The following is a 22,466-nucleotide window of genomic DNA, read 5'->3' as shown; positions in this document are numbered from 1 at the left end:
ATTAAAATTTTTAACCCCTAATCTGCCGACCGCACACCGCCGCAACCTACATTATCCCTATGTACCCCTAATCTGCTGCCCCTAACACCGCCGACACCTACATAATATTTATTAACCCCTAATCTGCCGCCCCCAACGTCGCCGCTACCTACCTACACTTATTAACCCCTAATCTGCCGACCGGACCGCACCTCTACTATAATAAATGTATTAACCCCTAATCCGCCTCACTCCCGCCTCAATAACCCTATAATAAATAGTATTAACCCCTAATCTGCCCTCCCTAACATCGCCGACACCTAACTTCAAGCATTAACCCCTAATCTGCCGACCGGAGCTCACCGCTACTCTAATAAAATTTTTAACCCCTAAAGCTAATTCTAACCCTAACCCTAACACCCCCCTAAGTTAAATATAATTTTTATCTAACGAAATAAATTAAGTCTTATTAAATAAATTATTCCTATTTAAATCTAAATACTTACCTGTAAAATAAACCCTAATATAGCTACAATATAAATAATAATTATATTGTAGCTATTTTAGGATTAATATTTATTTTACAGGCAACTTTGTAATTATTTTAACCAGGTACAATAGCTATTAAATAGTTAAGAACTATTTAATAGCTACCTAGTTAAAATAATTACAAAATTACCTGTAAAATAAATCCTAACCTAAGTTACAATTAAACCTAACACTACACTATCAATAAATTAATTAAATAAAATACCTACAATTATCTACAATTAAACCTAACACTACACTATCAATAAATTAATTAAATACAATACCTACAAATAAATACAATTAAATACAATTAAATAAACTAACTAAAGTACAAAAAATAAAAAAGAACTAAGTTACAAAAAATAAAAAAATATTTACAAACATTAGAAAAATATTACAACAATTTTAAACTAATTACACCTACTCTAAGCCCCCTAATAAAATAACAAAGACCCCCAAAACAAAAAAATGCCCTACTCTATTCTAAAATAAAAAAGTACAAAGCTCTTTTACCTTACCAACCCTGAAAAGGGCCCTTTGCGGGGCATGCCCCAAAGAATTCAGCTCTTTTGCCTGTAAAAAAAACATACAATACCCCCCCAACATTACAACCCACCACCCACATACCCCTAATCTAACCTAAACCCCCCTTAAATAAACCTAACACTAAGCCCCTGAAGATCTTCCTACCTTACCTTCACCTCGCCGGGTATCAGCGATCCGTCCAGGCTCCGATGTCTTGATCCAAGCCCAAGCGGGGGGCTGAAGACATCCATCCTCCGGCTGAAGTCTTGATCCAAGCGGGCAGAAGAGGACATCCGGACCGGCAAAAATCTTCATCCAGGAGGCATCTTCTATGTTCTTCCATCCGATGACGACCGGCTCCATCTTGAAGACCTCCACCGCGGATCCATCCTCTTCTTCAGACGACTAGACGACGAATGACGGTTCCTTTAAGGGACGTCATCCAAGATGGTGTCCCTCGAATTCCAATTGGCTGATAGGATTCTATCAGCCAATCGGAATTAAGGTAGGAAAATTCTGATTGGCTGATGGAATCAGCCAATCAGATTCAAGTTCAATCCGATTGGCTGATTGGATCAGCCAATCAGATTGAGCTCACATTCTATTGGCTGATCGGAACAGCCAATAGAATGCGAGCTCAATCTGATTGGCTGATCCAATCAGCCAATCGGATTGAACTTGAATCTGATTGGCTGATTCCATCAGCCAATCAGAATTTTCCTACCTTAATTCCGATTGGCTGATAGAATCCTATCAGCCAATCGGAATTCGAGGGACGCCATCTTGGATGACATCCCTTAAAGGAACCTTCATTCGTCGTCTAGTCGTCGGAAGAAGAGGATGGATTCGCGGTGGAGGTCTTCAAGATGGAGCCGGTCATCATCGGATGGAAGAACATAGAAGATGCCTCCTGGATGAAGATATTTGCCTGTCCGGATGTCCTCTTCTGCCCGCTTGAATCAAGACTTCAGCTGGAGGATGGATGTCTTCAGCCCCCCGCTTGGGCTTGGATCAAGACATCGGAGCCTGGACGGATCGCTGATACCCAACGAGGTGAAGATAAGGTAGGAAGATCTTCAGGGGCTTAGTGTTAGGTTTATTTAAGGGGGGTTTGGGTTAGATTAGGCTTATGTGGGTGGTGGGTTGTAATGTTGGGGGGGGGGGGTATTATAGGTTTTTTTTTACAGGCAAAAGAGCTGAATTTTTTGGGGCATGCCCCGCAAAGGGCCCTTTTCAGGGCTGGTAAGGTAAAAGAGCTTTGAACTTTTTTATTTTAGAATAGGGTAGGGCATTTTTTTTATTTTGGGGGTCTTTGTTATTTTATTAGGGGGCTTAGAGTAGGTGTAATTAGTTTAAAATTGTTGTAATATTTTTCTAATATTTGTAAATATTTTTTTATTTTTTGTAACTTAGTTCTTTTTTATTTTTTGTACTTTAGTTAGTTTATTTCATTGTATTTATTTGTAGGTATTGTATTTAATTAATTTATTGATAGTGTAGTGTTAGGTTTAATTGTAGATAATTGTAGGTAGTTTATTTAATTTATTTATTGATAGTGTAGTGTTAGGTTTAATTATAACTTAGGTTAAAATTTATTTTACAGGTAATTTTGTAATTATTTTAACTAGGTAGCTATTAAATAGTTATTAACTATTTAATAGCTATTGTACCTGGTTAAAATAATTACAAAGTTGCCTGTAAAATAAATATTAATCCTAAAATAGCTACAATATAATTATTATTTATATTGTAGCTATATTAGGGTTTATTTTACAGGTAAGTATTTAGATTTAAATAGGAATAATTTATTTAATAAGACTTAATTTATTTCGTTAGATAAAAATTATATTTAACTTAGGGGGGTGTTAGGGTTAGGGTTAGAATTAGCTTTAGGGGTTAAAAAATTTATTAGAGTAGCGGTGAGCTCCGGTCGGCAGATTAGGGGTTAATGCTTGAAGTTAGGTGTCGGCGATGTTAGGGAGGGCAGATTAGGGGTTAATACTATTTATTATATTGTTATTGAGGCGGGAGTGAGGCGGATTAGGGGTTAATACATTTATTAGAGTAGCGGTGAGATCCGGTCGGCAGATTAGGGGTTAATAATTGTAGGTAGGTGGAGGCGACGTTGGGGGCAGCAGATTAGGGGTTAATAAATATAATATAGGGGTCGGCGGTATTAGGGGCAGCAGATTAGGGGTACATAGGGATAACGTAGGTTGCGGCGGTGTACGGAACGGCAGATTAGGGGTTAATAATAATATGCAGGGGTCAACTATAGCGGGGTCGGCAGATTAGGGGTTAATAAGTGTAAGGCTAGGGGTGTTTAGACTCGGGGTACATGTTAGGGTGTTAGGTGCAGACTTAGGAAGTGTTTCCCCATAGAAAACAATGGGGCTGCGTTAGGAGCTGAACGCTGCTTTTTTGCAGGTGTTAGGTTTTTTTTCAGCTCAAACAGCCCCATTGTTTCCTATGGGGAAATCGTGCACGAGCACGTTTTTGAAGCTGGCCGCGTCCGTAAGCACCGCTGGAATTTAGAGTTGCAGTGGCGGTAAATATGCTATACGCTCCCTTTTTGGAGCCTAACGCAGCCCTTCTGTGAACTCTAAATACCAGCGGTATTTAAAAGGTGCGGGAGAAAAAAAGCCAGCGTAGCTAACGCACCCCTTTGGCCGCAGAACTCTAAATCTAGCCGTTAGAGTTCAGATTGAGCTCGCATTCTATTGGCTGTTCCGATCATCCAATAGAATGTGAGCTCAATCTGATTGGCTGATCCAATCAGCCAATCAGATTGATCTTGAATCTGATTGGTTGATTCCATCAGCCAATCAGAATTTTCCTACCTTAATTCCGATTGGCTGATAGAATCCTATCAGCCAATCGTAATTCGAGGGACGCCATCTTGGATGACGTCCCTTAAAGGAACCTTCATTCGTCGTCTAGTCGTCGGAAGAAGAGGATGGATCCGCGGTGGAGGTCTTCAAGATGGAGCCGGTCGTCATCGGATGGAAGAACATAGAAGATGCCTCCTGGATGAAGATGTTTGCCGGTACGGATGTCCTCTTCTGCCCGCTTGGATCAAGACTTCAGCTGGAGGATGGATGTCTTCAGCCCCCTGCTTGGGCTTGGATCAAGACATCAGAGCCTGGACGGATCGCTGATACCCGGCGAGGTGAAGATAAGGTAGGAAGATCTTCAGGGGCTTAGTGTTAGGTTTATTTAAGGGGGGTTTGGGTTAGATTAGGGTTATGTGGGTGGTGGGTTGTAATGTTGGGGGGGTATTGTATGTTTTTTTTTACAGGCAAAAGAGCTGAATTCTTTGGGGCATGCCCCGCAAAGGGCCCTTTTCAGGACTGGTAAGGTAAACGAGCTTTGTACTTTTTTTATTTTAGAATAGGGTAGGGCATTTTTTTATTTTGGGGGGTCTTTGTTATTTTATTAGGGGGCTTAGAGTAGGTGTAATTAGTTTAAAATTGTTGTAATATTTTTCTAATATTTGTAAATATTTTTTTATTTTTTGTAACTTAGTTCTTTTTTATTTTTTGTACTTTAGTTAGTTTATTTCATTGTATTTATTTGTAGGTATTGTATTTAATTAATGTATTGATTGTGTAGTGTTAATTTTAATTGTAGATAATTGTAGGTAGTTTATTTAATTAATTTATTGATAGTGTAGTGTTAGGTTTAATTGTAACTTAGGTTAGGATTTATTTTACAGGTAATTTTGTAATTATTTTAACTAGGTAGCTATTAAATAGTTATTAACTATTTAATAGCTATTGTACCTGGTTAAAATAATTACAAAGTTGCCTGTAAAATAAATATTAATCCTAAAATTGCTACAATATAATTATTATTTATATTGTAGCTATATTAGGGTTTATTTTACAGGTAAGTATTTAGATTTAAATAGGAATAATTTATTTAATAAGACTTAATTTATTTCGTTAGATAAAAATTATATTTAACTTAGGGGGGTGTTAGGGTTAGGGTTAGAATCAGCTTTAGGGGTTAAAAAATTTATTAGAGTAGCGGTGAGCTCCGGTCGGCAGATTAGGGGTTAATGCTTGAAGTTAGGTGTCGGCGATGTTAGGGAGGGCAGATTAGGGGTTAATACTATTTATTATAGGGTTATTGAGGCGGGAGTGAGGCGGATTAGGGGTTAATACATTTATCATAGTAGCGGTGCGGTCCGGTCGGCAGATTAGGGGTTAATAAGTGTAGGTAGGTAGCGGCGACGTTGGGGGCGGCAGATTAGGGGTTAATAAATATTATGTAAGTGTCGGCGGTGTTAGGGGCAGCAGATTAGGGGTACATAGGGATAATGTAGGTTGCGGCGGTGTGCGGTCGGCAGATTAGGGGTTAAAAATTTTAATAGAGTGGCGGCGATGTGGGGGGGCCTCGGTTTAGGGGTACATAGATAGTTTATGGGTGTTAGTGTACTTTAGAGCACAGTAGTTAAGAGCTTTATAAACGGCGTTAGCCCATAAAGCTCTTAACTCCTCACTTTTTTCTGCAGCTGGAGTTTTGTAGTTTGAATTCTAACATTCACTTCAGCCAAGACTCTAAATACCGGCGTTAGAAAGATCCCATTGAAAAGATAGGATACGCAAATGGCGTAGGGGGATCTGCGGTATGGAAAAGTCGCGGCTGGAAAGTGAGCGTTAGACCCTTTCCTGACTGACTCCAAATACCAGCGGGCGGCCAAAACCAGCGTTAGGAGCCTCTAACGCTGGTTTTGACGGCTACCACCCAACTCTAAATCTAGCCGATAGTGTATTGTCCACATACAAAGTATTGTGTTATGGATCTACAAATTAATTTGAAAACATTTGTGTTAATTGAGTTTTTGAACAGTTATTAAAACGCAGGATAAAAATAAACTCTATTTGATATTTTATATTGGGATTCTATAAGGAGCTTATTGATTGGTAAAATTAATATTAATAGACATCCCACTGCACTCCCTAGTATTGCCCTTAGTCCTAAGACTCACACAACTAATTTAGCTGCATCTGATTTAGAAGATAACACTTTTTATTAAGCCGTGTGTTTTGCATTGTATGTGTAATGCATGTTTGTTAAGGTTTTGTCTGGTGTGAGTGATAGGCCTCCTGTATCAAGTTGGAGAACTAATGCTGCCTTGAATGGAAGTGCTAGCTCCCTGAGAATGATGCCGCGGTTAGCAGTGAAAAATGTCTTCCTTACAATACTTGTGCAGCAGGCTATGGAGCGCAGCACATTTTTATAATTATATTTGTATAAAAAAAATCCACAGTATCACATTGTACTGAAAGAAGTTCTTTTAGCAGTTATTTTGTGTAGATTTACACGGATGTTGGTAGCATGCATTTGGAAGTGCATATTTAAAGGGGCATAAAAAATGAATTATTGTTTTTTGTTAGAGCTGCTTTTTTTTGCCAGTTTCCTATATATATATATATATATATATATATACACAACATTGATTGCAGCGTCGCGCTCTGCCTTACCCTGCACGCATCCACGGCACACTGGAGTGTCGGGGGCTGACGTCATACGTTCAAACCAGGAAATGCTCACCAGAGAGCACTGCTCGTCTGCAGTGCCAAAATAGAGGTAATGAACACAGAATACTCGGGCACTTCTTAGGATAAAACGCTGAAGTTTATTCATACAAAAATTTAAAACCAGGCAAAGTCAATGTTCGTGTATTGAAATTCACACGCTGACACAGCTACTACACAGTGAATGAGGACTGCTGGGATCTTGTACAGCAGACATGTTTCGTGCTCAAACAGCACTTGTTCACTGCTTACAGGATACCCAGACTCCTTCAGTCTTTAAATAGACCTATTCTTAAAGGCATATATGCTCAAAATGGTATGTCCTCATTGCTTTTAATGTTAAGCAGTTCAATACGGGCACTGAGTTGCAAATATGATACATAAACATTTTCTCATATTGCTATATTGCATTTAAATTACAGTGAAAATAATTATAGAAATAATTAATTAATTTAATTTAAAGTTAGTACTAACCATAGATGCTATTGGAGGTTAAACACATAGGTCAATATCCATCCTGGAATTATTAATTTATTTAATTCATAGTTAGTACTACTCATAACTGCTATTAGGGGTTAAACACATAGGTCAATATACCTCCTGAAATTTAAGCCAAAGGGGATAGAGGTATTCATAGTAAAAATCCAGAAGACTTCTCTTAGACCTAATTTTTCCTCCCTATCCCCCCCCCCCCTCTTTTCCACATTGGGACATGGTCTATTGCTTGAACAGATAATAGATTGACATTTGAATTATGGTTATTCCTAAAATGTCTTGCAATGGGAGTATCAGAATCAGGATCCTCAATGGATCTCACATGGGCTAGAAACCTGTCTTTTAGGGATTGTTTAGTTTTTCCTATATATTGCTTACAGCACCCCTACAGGTTAGCAGGTAAACTACATGTGTTGTAGTGCAATTAATAAAGAAATGTATCTTATGTGTTTTAGTTGTACTAGTTGAAACATAGGTATCTCCTTCCATTACATGATCACAGGTCTTACAGATCTTTTTTCTGCACTTAAAGAAACCTTTCCTTTGTTTTAACCAACTAGTGTTAGTTGATCTTTTTGAACAATCTGAAGGTGATACATAGTTTTCTATGGTTTTCCCCTTCCTAGATATATAGTGATTTAAGTTACGGACATTGAGTACTAATTTTTGCTATACATAAAGTGCATCAATTACGGTTTCCTTTTGTTGGGACGGGTATACTATTGCTTACATCAAAAACTGAACGTTTAAGTCTAGGACTATTATCTAGCGGTTTACTCTGAATCAAACATGGAAGGCAGTGAGGATGAATCATATGTACTCACTGATTTTGGGGAAGACCTTACGCTAAAAGACAGGTTTCTAGCCCATGTGAGATCCATTGAGGATCCTGATTCTGATACTCCCATCGCAAGACATTTTAGGAATACTCATAATTCAAATGTCAATCTATTATCCATTCAAGCAATAGACCATGTCCCAATGTGGAAAAGGGGGGGGGCATAGGGAGGAAAAATTAGGTCTAAGAGAAGTCTTCTGGATCTTTACTATGAATACCTCTATCCCCTTTGGCTTAAATTTCAGGAGGGATATTGACCTATGTGTTTAACCCCTAATAGCAGTTATGAGTAGTACTAACTATGAATTAAATAAATTAATCATTCCAGGAGGGATATTGACCTATGTGTTTAACCTCCAATAGCATCTATGGTTAGTACTAACTTTAAACTAAACTAATTAATTATTTATATAATTATTTTCACTGTAATTTGAATGCAATATAGCAATATGAGAAAATGTTTATGTATCATATTTGCAACTCAGTGCCTGTATTGAACTGCTTAACATAAAAAGCAATGAGGACATACCATTAAGAATAGGTCTATTTAAAGACTGAAGGAGTCTGGGTATCCTGTAAGCAGTGAACAAGTGCTGTTTGAGCACGAAACATGTCTGCTGTACAGGATCCCAGCAGTCCTCATTCATTGTGTAGTAGCTGTGTCAGTGTGGGGATTTCAATACACGAACATTGACTTTGCCTGGTTTTAAATTTTTGTATGAATAAACTTCAGCGTTTTATCCTAAGTGCCCGAGTATTCTGTGTTCATTATATATATATATATATATATATATATATATATATATATATATATATATATATAAAAGGAAGAATCCGGACAAAAAGCTCAAAGCAAGGTATCTTTTCTTCAAATTAAAAGCCAGTAGTAACAGCAAATATTGGAAAAAAATGGCTATGATGTGGGGCCATTAGGAAGGCTGGGGTAGGCGTGTGACGCGTTTCAGCTCCTATGTACCCTTAATCATAGACTGTATAATGCCCTATAGCCTTGCACTAATTGATATAGGCTATCCTAACTAGTTATTGGATGCTAAGGCCCCCCTCTGCTACCAATGGTCATGCTGTAAAGGGTACACACCCATCTAGGTAGGCTCTTCTATATGTTGTCATCCCATTCCCCTAATAACTAAGTGAAGATATATACAATATTGTGATAAACTATTTCTTAAATATAAGGATTGGAGTTAAAGTTAACTCGCTAGTTGATATCCTATTAAAGAGGAAACATTTTTAGAAACATTTTTAGAAATTGAAAAAAGATGAATAAATTGAATGAATTTGTTAATATCAAGTATATATTAATATAACACAGATAACTGAGGACCTAAATTCTTAAGCTATTACAACCTTAAATGCAGGTTAGCTATGTATCAAGGGCCACTGTGTTAAAGGAAATTAGTAGATATATACTGATATAATTATAATTATAACTTTGTTAGACTTATCTGTTTTTGGCCTATAATATACAATTGTATATATATATATATATATATATATATATATATATATATATATATATGGTGTTGAAAGGCAAGCTTGGAATTGTAAGAGGGTAAAAGGGTAAAATATGGATTTTCTCAAAGGATGAGAAGAGATGTATATAGTCTGCCACTAATAAATAAATAAATGAGTTAAAATAACTAAATTCAGTTAAATCAAATAATAAGAGTATTATGTGTGTGCTTACCAGGGGCGTATTAAGGCATAGGCCAACAAGGCCGGTGCCTAAGTTGACACCGGCCTTGTTGGCCTATAAAGTGGGCTTGTTGACTTTCCAATAAAGTATATGCCATATTCAATTAGTGACTGCACATTATCTGTATTTTACCAATGACTGATCAGGTCTGTTTTTTAAATATTGAGACCAATAGGTTGTCGAGTCCCTAAAGCGAAGATCCAAAAGACCTCCTTTTTAAAGAGGTCCTTGGATCTATCACCTCCTCTTGGTTTTTTATGGATTTGGTCTATGACCATCCAGGAAAAGTCACTCACATCCCTACAGTGCTGCTCAACGAAATGTTTAGAGGCATCTGTAGTTATGTTGCCACGCTCAATGTCATTGAGGTGGGCTCGTATCCTCTCTCTGACCTCATGAGAGGTACACCCCACATATATATATATACAGTATCTCACAAAAGTGAGTATACCCCTCACATTTTTGTAAATATTTTATTATATCTTTTCATGTGACAACACTTTTCATGTGACAAGAGATGATACTTTGCTACAATGTAAAGTAGTGAGTGTACAGCCTGTATAACAGTGTAAATTTGCTGCCCCTCTAAATAACTCAACACACAGCGATTAATGTCCGTTGGCAACAAAAGTGACTACACCCCTAAGTGGAAATGTCCAAATAGGGCCCAAAGTGTCAATATTTTGTGTGGCCACCATTATTTTCCAGCACTGCTTTAATCCTCTTGGGCATGGAGTTCACCAGAGCTTCACAGGTTGCCACTGGAGTCCTCTTCTACTCCTCCATGACAACATCACGGAGCTGGTGGATGTTAGAGACCTTGTGCTACCCCACCTTCCCTTTGAGGATGCCCCACGGATGCTCAATAGGGTTTAGGTCTGGAGACATGCTTGGCCTGTCCATCACCTTTACCCTCAGCTTCTTTAGCAAGGCAGTGGTCGTCTTGGAGGTGTGTTTGGGGTCGTTATCATGTTGGAATACTGCTCTGCGTTTAGTTTTCAAAGGGAGGGGATCATGCTCTGCTTCAGTATGTCACAGTACATGTTGGCATTCATGATTTCCTCAATGAACTGTAGCTCCCCAGTGCTGGCAGCGCTCATGCAGGCCCAGAGTCAGATCATGACACTCCCACCACCATGCTTGACTGTAGGCAAGGCACACTTGTTTTTGTACTCATCACCTGTTTGCTGACCACATGCTTGACACCATCTGTCAGGTTTTGGTAAATTCGATATTTCCCTGAAAGTCAAAATAATTTAAATCAATATAAGGACCACAACTGCAGCCTAGTGGTATTGTTTTAAGTGTATGTGACAAACTGCTAACAGTAATGTGCGCTGCGGGGTTAGCAGAATGAGCCAATGCACTTAAGTTTTATATAAGGTTCTAGAGAACAAATGGCTGAGATAGTTAGAGCATTCAGCCCTGCTCAGTATTGGTTCTCTACACCTGGGAGAAGTATGATAGCAATTGCATTATGTATCCCAGATTGAAATACTGAGTCCGTATTTATATAGAGATAGTACAATATGCTATAATTAATTACTAGGTCAGTGTGTATCAACTTAAAGTATCAGTCTTTCAGTTACATAGTAGTGAGAATTAGCAGATGTAACTGTTGTTCAGTAGCAGAGTGATGAGATCAAGATCTGGTTTTTAGATAAGTCTGGATTGATCAGCAATATCGTATTTCTATGGTGGCATGAAATACTGTGTGACTTACTTAGAAAAGGATGAGAGCAGGTCCGATAATCGTAGTCGGGAGATTAGCTTCAGGGGAGCGGAATTTGGCGTGAGTTTGCTTGCTCCGTTTGCTCAGCTGAAAGGAGTCTGGTCGGCGCGGCCGGGTACGTTGGCGTGTGACGTCACCGCTAACTCCGCGAGAGGAGGATGCTGCTGTAGAAGCGCAGCTGTGATTTTCCAGTAGTTCAGTAAGTGCGGCTGTGAAGCAAACAGCTTGTGTGGCAATAATCAAGCAGTGATTGCTTGTAGCAGAGTAGTTTTATGCAAATTTCAAGGGGAGGTGTTAGAGCCAGAAGTGAAAAGGCAGGTACTTGGAAAGGATAGATGAGAGAAGTAGGTAGGCAGAATAAATATGACAGGATCCCCCCCCCCAAAGATCAACACCGTGGATCAGGAGAGGGGCGATCAGGATGCCTACTGTGGAAGCGATTCACCAATCTCTGGGCAGAGAGGTTGGCAGCTGGCTCCCAAGAGTCTTCAGAGGATGGATAACCCTTCCAGTGAACCAGATACTGTAGCTGACCAAGAATTCGGCGTGAATCCAGTACGTCCTGAACCTCATACTCCAAGGAAGGATCCGGCACCTGGGGGATGATCGGATTCAAAGGAGAGTGCTGTTGTAGCTGCCTATAGGGCTTCAATAGGGACACATGGAATATGGGGTGTGATTTCATGGAGGGAGGTAAATCAAGAGTGACTGCATTGGCGTTAACGACCTTAATGACAGGGAAAGGTCCAACAAAAGTGGAAGTCAATTTCTTGGAGGGCACTGGTAGATGCAGGTTACGGGTTGATAACCAGACATAATCCCCGATAGCATAGGCAGGGGGATGGAATCCTCTTTTTGTCAAACTGAAGTTTATACCGAGATTTTGCTAAGTTGATGTTCTGTTTCACCAAAGAGAAGGTGTCTGAAATGGTATTAAGCAGTTCGTTTACTACAGGGGACATGTAAACGGTTGAGGAATCCCATTCAAAGGTTGGATGGAAACCGTAGTTGACGAAGAATGGGGTTGACTTGGTGGAGGTATGAACAGAGTTGTTGAAAGCAAATTCGGCGTAGGGCAGGAGTGTAACCCAATCGTCCTGTCTAGCGGAGACAAAACATCTCAAGTATTGTTCCAACCATTGGTTGGTTCTTTCTGTTTGTCCATTAGTTTGGGGATGGAAAGAGGTGCTGAGACGTCTAGTAATGTTGAGTGAATGGCAAAGCTGTTTCCAAAACTTACTGGTAAACTGGGTACCCCTGTCGGAGGTTATAGTGTTTGGGAGTCCATGCAGTTTGAATATATGATTGAACATAAGGGTTACGGTTTCCGTAGCGGTAGGAAGTTTATGGTAAGGAAGGAAATGAGCCATCTTGCTGAATAGATCCACTACAACCAGTATGGTATTACATTTCTGTGATTCTGGGAGGTCAACAATGAAATCGATAGCTATATCAGTCCATGGTCGGTGTGGAGTTGGTAACGGAATCAATTGTCCGAACGGGGAGGTTTTCCCAGTCTTAGTCGTTGTACAAGTTTTACAGGTTTGGACATACTCAGCTGTATCTGGGAGGAGACTAGGCCACCAGAAAAACATCTGTACCAGATCCTGGGTCTTGTTTATACCCAGATGTCCTGCCAAGTGAGAATCATGTAAGGTGTTAAGTAAAGTTGTTCTAAGCGTAGGTGGTACATAGACTTGTTCTTGGTGATAGTATAGTCCATCGTCATGCAAGGTGAGATTGTGAAGAGGTTTTTGAGTGTCAGAGAATTGCTTGGACTTGAACTGAGCAGTCTGTTCTGTGGTTAGGCCTAGAACCCTATCTGCTGGAATTAGGGATGCTTCAGTAAGGGGTATCATGAGGTCTATAAGGTGTCTAGATAGGGCATCAGCCTTTTTATTTTTTTGAGCAGGTCTGTATGTAATGAGGTAATTAAATCTGGATAAAAACAGGTTCCACCGTACTTGACGTGAACTGAGAGTCCGGTTTGTTTTTAAGTACTCCAGATTTTATGATCAGTATAGATTAGTATTGGGAGAGTGGTTCCTTCCAATAGATGTCTCCATTGTTCCAGGGAGCTTTTAATGGCTAACAACTCCTTATCTCCAATCGGATAGTTGATTTCTGCGACAGTTAGGATGCGAGAGTAGTATGGTACTGGATGTAAGGGCTCAGTAAGCGCAATTCTCTGGGAGAGGATAGCGCCAAGTGCGAAATTGGAGGCATCCACTTCCAATACGTATTGTAGTGAAGGGTCAGGATAACGTAGGATGGGAGCTGTTGTGAAAGCTTTATTCAGATAGTCGAAAATTCTTTGTGACTCCTCATTCCAGTGGAATCGTTGATTTGATTTAGTTAAGTTCGTTAATGGTCTGGATAGTTCAGCGAAGTTCTTAATGAACTTCCTATAGAAGTTTGCGAAACCCATAAACCTCTGGATGTCCCTCTTGTTCTTTGGTATCGGCCAATTTTGGATGGCTGAGACTTTGTCATTCTCCATTTGTATACCAGTAGGTGTGATACTGTAACCTAAGAACCTTATCTCTTGTGTATGGAAGGTACACTTTTCCAACTTAACATATAAGGAATTATCTCTTAATCGGGTCAAGACCAAAGTAACATGTTTAATGTGTTCGTGAAGATTCGCAGAGTATATGAGGATGTCATCTAAATAGATGACCATAAAAATGTCTAAGTAATCCTTAAAAATATTGTTGATGAAATATTGAAAAGTGGCTGGTGCATTACACAACCCAAAAGGCATGACTGTGTACTCAAATAAACCGTATCTTGTACGGAAAGCGGTTAGCCACTCATGCCCTTGTTTAATACGAACCAAGTTATATGCACCTCTGAGATCAAGTTTGGTATAAATGGAGGCTCCACGGAGCCTGTCAATTAGCTGTGGAATCAAGGGTAGAGGATAACGGTTCTTTATAGTACGTTTGTTCAATTCCCTATAGTCTATTATGGGTCTTAAAGACTGATCTTTATTTTTAACAAAGAATATGCCTGCCCCGGCAGGCGAGGTGGAAGGGCGGATAAAACCCTTCTGTAGATTCTCATTGATATATGTTTTAAGATGTTCTAATTCTGGGTCAGATAAAGGGAATATATGACCATAGGGAATATCAACACCAGGTAGTAAGTCAATGGGACAATCGTATACCCTGTGGGGAGGTAAGTTGGAAGATTCCTTCTTGTCAAAAACATCAGAAAATGAGGAATATTCCTGGGGGTATGGAGTAGCAGTATCCAGCAAAATCTGTTCCTGATGGAGACAAGTATCAGCACAGTAAGTGGAATCAAAAGTTACCTGTGCAGAGGACCAGATTATAGTTGGATCATGCTGTTTAAACCAGGTGATACCTAAAATGATTGGGAACATAGGGGATGGTATAACATCAAAACTCAGAAATGTAATTCTTGAGTAGTAACCCGTAAGGGAATAGTGTGGAACCTAATGGGCCCTGAGGCAATCTCCTTCCCATCAACAAAACGAAGGACACTGGGGGTGTTTTTTGTGATAAGTGGTATTTTATTTTTAACAACAAACTGGTGATCTATATAGTTGTGGCTTGCTCCGGAGTCTAGGATAGCCTTAGTGTGGAGTCTGTGATGTTCCCACTGTAATAGAATAGGAAGAGTGCAATGGTTAGAGGGACCTTGTTTGGCAGATAAACAATACTGTGAGGATTGTCGCTTACCCTTCCTGCGTTGGAGCTGGAGACAATCCTTTACAGAGTGGTCTAAGCCCCTGCAGTACATGCAGAGATTCAGGGTCTTTCTCCTTAGTTTCTCCTGAGGAGTGAGGGGTCCTCTGATAAAACCCAAATCCATGGGAGTCTCTGCAGCCCTAGTTGGAGGCCTATGTGGGGGAGTGTTGCTTGTGGTTTGTGCGAGTTGTTTAGGATTAGGGTCATGGTGAGCTCTTTCAGAGCGTCTCTCCCTGATACGTCTGTCTAAAATAATACTGGTGTTGATGAGGTTATCTAAGGTGTCAGGGAGTGGCTGTCTTGCTAGCTCGTCTTTTAGAGTTTCAGAGAGCCCTAGCCTAAACTGATTCCTCAGTGAGAGGTCGTTCCATTGTGTGTCTGGCGACCATTTTTTGAATTCTGCAATGTAATCTTCCACTGGCCTTTTATTTTGGCGCAGGGATCTCATAGCAGTCTCAGCCGATAACTGCTTGTATGGGTCATCATATAGCTGACCCATTGCCTTGAAAAACTGTTCTAGAGAGTATAATATGGGGTTGTTGGTCTCGAATAATAGGTTTGCCCATATGCGGGGTTCACCACGTAGGTAGGATATGGTAGTCAGAACCTTTAAGTGGTCACTAGTATATGTCTTAGGCTTCAATTGAAAATAAAGAAGGCATGAAACTCTCTAAACTCACTTCTAAGTCCACTAAATGGTTGTGGAGGGTTTGGTTGTGGTTCATATGGAGTTTGAGTTGTTTTTATAGTGTCAAGTCGCTCATTAATGTATAATCTTAATGAGGTGTTTTCTGCCTGTAGTGCAGTTAATCCCTTAGAGAGGTTGTCAACTGTTTGTGTAAGAGCATCTACATGAGATACTAGGGCTGCTGGGTCCATCTTAGACAAGGCTTGATTATTATAATGTCAGGTTTTGGTAAATTCGATATTTCCCTGAAAGTCAAAATAATTTAAATCAATATAAGGACCACAACTGCAGCCTAGTGGTATTGTTTTAAGTGTATGTGACAAACTGCTAACAGTAATGTGCGCTGCGGGGTTAGCAGAATGAGCCAATGCACTTAAGTTTTATATAAGGTTCTAGAGAACAAATGGCTGAGATAGTTAGAGCATTCAGCCCTGCTCAGTATTGGTTCTCTACACCTGGGAGAAGTATGATAGCAATTGCATTATGTATCCCAGATTGAAATACTGAGTCCGTATTTATATAGAGATAGTACAATATGCTATAATTAATTACTAGGTCAGTGTGTATCAACTTAAAGTATCAGTCTTTCAGTTACATAGTAGTGAGAATTAGCAGATGTAACTGTTGTTCAGTAGCAGAGTGATGAGATCAAGATCTGGTTTTTAGATAAGTCTGGATTGATCAGCAATATCGTATTTCTATGGTGGCATGAAATACTGTGTGACTTACTTAGAAAAGGATGAGAGCAGCAAATTTCAAGGGGAGGTGTTAGAGCCAGAAGTGAAAAGGCAGGTACTTGGAAAGGATAGATGAGAGAAGTAGGTAGGCAGAATAAATATGACACCATCTGAACCAAATAAGTTTATCTTGGTCTCATCGGACCACAGGACATGGTTCCCATAATCCATGTCCTTAGTCTACTTGTCTTCAGCAAATTGTTTGCAGGCTTTCTTGTGCATCATCTTTAGGAAAGAAAAGCTCCGTAACGCAGCCCTACTGATGTCTATGGGAAAAAAATCTAACGTTTAAACCTAACACCATAACATAAACCCCAAGTCTAAACACCCCAAGTCTAAACACCCCTAATCTGCTGCCCCCGACATTGCCGGCACCTACATAATGTTATTAACCCCTAATCTGCTGCTCCCAATATCGCCGCCACCTAAATAAAACTATTAACCCCTAATCTGCCGCCACTATACTAAGTTATACTATACTAAAAACTTCTATTCTCCTGCACCCCACACTATAATAAATCTATTAACCCCTAATCTGCCGCTCACCGACATCGCCACAACTAAATAAAGCTATTAACCCCTAAACCTCTGGCCTCCACATCACTAACCACTAAATAAATCTATTAACCCCTAAACCGCCAGCCCCCCACATCGCAAAAATCTAAATTATACTATTAACCCCTACACCTATACTTAAACCTAACCCTAAACCTAAGCCTAGCCCTAACACCCCCTAACTTTAACATAATTACAATAGAGCTAAATTAAACTTACAATTATTAACTAAATAATACCTATTTAAAACTAAATACATACTTACTTGTGAAATAAAACCTAAGCTAGCTACAATATACTAATAGTTATATTGTAGCTAGCTTAGGTTTTATTTTTTTTCCCACAGGTAAGTGTGTATTTATGTTAACTAGGTAGACTAGTTAGTAAAAAATAGTTATTAACTATTTACTAACTACCTAGTTAAAATAAATACAAACTTACCTGTGAAATAAAACCTAAGCTACCTTACATTAAAAGACTTAAAATTACAAAAAATAGAAAAACAATAAAATCACAAAAAATAAAAAACCTACAATTACAAAACAAAACAAAACAAAATTATCCAAAAAACGATAAAAATGATTCCTATTCTAATACCCCTTTTAAAAAAAAAATAGCCTAATCTAGAATAAAACTAACAACCCCTAACAGTATTACAGACCACCACCCCCCAAACCCACAAAATAAAAATAATGTAAAACCAATCTATCAAGCCCTAATTAAAAATAAAAACCCCACCCATTACACAAAATAACAAACAAATTATCAAAAATAATAAAAATTATTCCTATTCTAATACCCATTTAAAAAAAAAAAAAAAACATCCCAAAATAAAAGAAACCTAATATAGAATAAACTACCAATGGCCCTTAAAAGGGCATTTTGTAGGGCATTGCAAAGGGCATTTTGTAGGGCATTGCCCTAAGTTAAACAGCTCTTTTACCTGTAAAAAAAATACAAACACCCACCGCCCCAAACCCACAAAAAAATAAAAAACTTTCTGAAAAACCTAAGCTACCCATTGCACTGAAAAGGGCATTTTGAATGGGCATTGCCCTTTAAAAGGGCATTTAGGCTCTTTTGCTGCCCAATCCCTAATCTAAAATAAAAACCCACCCAAAACAACAGTAAAAAAAAGCCAAACACTAACCCCCGACCGATCCACTTACAGTTTTCAAGTCCCGCTTGAACGAGAAGTCTTCCTCCAGGTGGCCTCTTTAATCTTCATCCGGAGGCGAAGTCCTCATCCAGGCTCGGCGAGAAGTCTTCATCCAGGCGGCCTCTTCAATCTTCATTCAGAAGGCATCTTCTATCTTGATCCTGGTGGCATGAGCATCCTCTTCATACGGTCGCTGCCGTACACTGAATCTTCAATGCAAGGGAGCCGGTTTGCATTCCTATTGCTGAAAAATTTGAATCAGCCAATAGGAATAGAGCTGCTAAAATCCTATTGGCTTGTTCAAAAAGCCAATAGGATTTAAGCAGCTCTCATTCTATTGGCTGATTCAAATTGGTTTTTTAATCATACACTTGCTGCTGTTTGGATTGCATCTTTTATCTTTCAATTTTTGGGGAATTGCCGTGTGACTTACTCATTCCTGGAATCGAGTCAGGTGGGCGGCTGTGAAGGTTCCAGCCTACTTTTATTGCACCTGGAGGTGCTATGGGAACAACTAAGTGTGCTATTTCCACATTACACCCATTTCCTGAATCAAACTGTGCTGGGCTATGTTGGCTCTATCTCCCTTTTGTATAGGAATATTCTGAATCCGACTGTGGGGGACCTTGTTCCGAATATCTGGCAGTTCATTTCCAGTTAGCTGGGCAACTGTAAGGTTCCAGTCTGCCTGCTGTTTTCTCTTCTAGATCATTTGAATTGCCAGGATCCTGACCTTCCTATGACAGAGTGCTGCCTCTATCCTCCTTTGGAATATTTTGTGGACTTTATTCAGATGTTTATTATTATTTATTACTACCATTATTTTTTGTGATTTGATGATAACTTTTTGTTTTATTGTATACTTGTGAAGAGCGCCCCCTAGAGGACTAGTGTGTCTAGTACACATTTTTCTTCCTTTTTTGGTATTATGCAGTTATTGACTGCGTAATTCTACTGTATTTAAATGGTCAATGGGGGGTTATTAGATTGAAATGGATAAGAAAATAATCACCAACTCTTTCATCATTTCCTGCCTTGACTATTGCAACTCCATACTCTCTGGTCTCCCTAGCTGCCGTTTATCCCCTTTACAGTCCATAAACTTACAAGCCCAGCTGTCCTGTAGATAACTTTATAGAAAAGTGATCATCAGTTGGCCCCTCTACCCCTCTCATCTGGTGTATAGTTTGTCTATTAAATGCTACCATTGTATATATATGCCTACATTACAGTGTTGCAGGATCTGTTGGTGCTCTACAATTAAATGATAATAATAACCCAAACTCTTGAACAGCACTTCTGATGGTTGAAATAACTATAGTCAGAACTATTCTGGTTATCCATGGAAAGTAGAAATTTACCTTTAATATCTGATGATGTAATTGACTAGTGTGTGGGAGGCTCTACATAGAGATGGAAATTAAACTGATAACATTTTTAATAGACCTAATTATAGCTTGGCTTCACTAAAACATTATCTGTTTACAAAAGAAAGAAAAAAAAAGGATCTAAATATCTATATGTACTGGAACCAGTCCCCAACAGCAGCCTGCTGAGCTCCTGTAGCTGCACGATGACAGGGTGAACTCTCCTACCACAGTTCAGTCTCCCCCCTCCTCCTCTCTTCCCGAGAGTGTGGCACTGACTAGCCTCTCTACACTGTCTGGCAGAAAGACAGTAAATCACAGTAAAATGGACATGGGGCTGCTGACTTAATTAATATATATACTATTGCATGTTAATTAATGGCAGATGTTTCTTTGATGTGTGCTGCTGTGCGGCCTGGGCAAAATGCTCCCAGTCTTCCTCCCTAGTTTATTTAAGTTGCTCATCACATCCTGATTTTTTTTGTTATATGTGTGTGCCCTTTAAAGATATAAAAGAATAAATGTTTAGGAGGCTCTATTCAAAAGTATGACAGGGAGAGGGAAAGAATTATCTCACTGTGCAATTTCCTATCTCTCTCAAAAAAAAAAAAATAATATATATATATATTCCTGCTAGTACAGAATCAATATGATACAGACAGAGAGTACATAATCACCCCACAAATCAGCATGAAGCTACAACTGATGAGTATTATATATATATATATATATATATATACAAGTATCTCAGAAAAGTGAGTACACCCCTCCACATTTTTGTAAATATTTTATTATATCTTTTCATTTGACAACACTGAATAAATGACACATTGCAACAATGTAAAGTAGTGAGTGTACAGCCTATATAACAGTGTAAATTTTGCTGTCCCTAAAAATAACTCAACACACAGCCATTAATGTCTAAACCATTGGCAACAAAATTGAGTACACCCCCTAAGTGGAAATGTCCAAATTGGGCACAATTAGCCATTTTCCCTCCCCGTGTGTCATGTGACTCCTTAGTATTACAAGGTGTAAGGTGTGAATGGGGAGCAGGTGTGTTAATTTTGGTGTTATCGCTCTCCACACTCTCCTCATACTGGTCACTGGAAGGTTTTTCCCCCCCCAACAGGGCACCTCATGGTAAAGAACTCTCTGAGGATCTGAAAAAAAGAACTGTTGCTCTACATAAAGATGGCCTAGGCTATAAGAAGATTGCCAAAACCATGAAACTGAGCTGCAGTACGATGGGCAAGAGCCAGTACAGCGGTTTTACAGGACAGGTTCCACTCAGAACAGGCCTCGCCCTGGTTGACCAAACGAAGTTGAGTGCACGTGCTCAGCATCATATCCAGAGGTTGTCTTTGGGAAATAGACATATGAGTCCTGCCAGCATTGCTGCAGAGGTTGAAGGGGTGGGGGGGTCAGCCTGTCAGTGCTTAGACCATACGTCGCACACTGCATCAAAATGGTCCTGCATGGCTGTCCGTCCCAGAAGGAAGCCTCTCTCTAAAGATGATGCACAAGAAAGCCCCGCAAACAGTTTGCTGAAGACAAGCAGACTAAGACTTGGATACTAGAACCATGTCATGTGGTATGATGAGACCAAGATAAACTTATTGGTTTCAGATGGTGTCAAGCGTGTGTGGCAGCAACTAGGTGAGGAGTACAAAGAAAAGTGTGTCTTGCCTACAGTCAAGCATGGTGGTGGGAGTGCTCATGGTCTGGGCCTGCATGAGTGAATGCCGGCACTGGGGAGCTACAGTTCATTGAGGGAACCATGAATGCCAACATGTACTGTGACAAACTGCAGCAGAGCATGATCCCCTCCCCTTCGGAGACTGGGCTGCAGGGCAGTATTCCAACTTGATAACGACCCCAAACACACCTCCAAGACGACCATGCCTTGCTAAAGAAGCTGAGGGTAAGGTGATGGACTGGCCAAGCATGTCTCCAGACCTAAACCCTATTGAGCATCCTGTGGGGCATCCCCCAAACGGAAGGTGGGGGAGCGCAAGGTCCTCTAACATCCACCCAGCTCTGTGATGTCCGTCATAGAGGAGTGGAAGAGGACTCCAGTGGCAACCTGTGATGCTCTAGTGAACTCCATGCCCAAGAGGGTTAAGGCAGTGCTGAAAAAATATGGTGGCCACACAAAATATTGACACTTTGACATTTCCACTTAGGGGGTTTGTACTCACTTTTGTTGCCAACGGTTTAGACAGTAATAGCTGTGGTGTTGAGTTATTTTGAGGGGACAGCAAATTTACACTGTTATACAGGCTGTACACTCACTACTTTACATGGTGTAGTTAAGTGTAATTCTTTAGTGTTGTCAAAGGAAAAGATTATAATAAAATATTTTACAAACATGTGAGGGGTGTACTCTCTTTTGTGAGATACTGTATATATAATATATATATATATATATATGGTCTGTAGGTGTCTTAGTGTGTCCTCCTATCTATCTATCTATCTATCTATCTATATATCAATCCCCCTGAGTGAATGCAAGCCTGGTGAACATCTACTGAAAAAAGACATTAAAAAAAAATAAAATATAATATGTTACACCCTGACCAAAAAATATGATGGCTAAAAAAAAGGCTAAACCCTTAGGGGGGGGGGCAGCAGAATTCAGTGCCTAAATACGCCACCTGCCTCTGATCGATTCCAGGGATTTCCTCTGAACTAACAGCTTCAATAAACAAAGCCATACATCAGACACAACAATTCCTCTAAACCAACACTTGGATGGTATCTTTTACCACATATATGGTGTTATATGTACCCCCAAACTCCAATACCTCATTTTACACACTGTCCACAAATGACCTCTAACTGGTCATCCTAGTATTCATAAAACCCATTCATGCTATTAAAA

The sequence above is a fragment of the Bombina bombina genome, chromosome 1 (genome assembly GCF_027579735.1).
Source record: "Bombina bombina isolate aBomBom1 chromosome 1, aBomBom1.pri, whole genome shotgun sequence".
Taxonomy (NCBI): domain Eukaryota; kingdom Metazoa; phylum Chordata; class Amphibia; order Anura; family Bombinatoridae; genus Bombina; species Bombina bombina.
Note: the sequence above shows the minus strand (reverse complement) of the source record.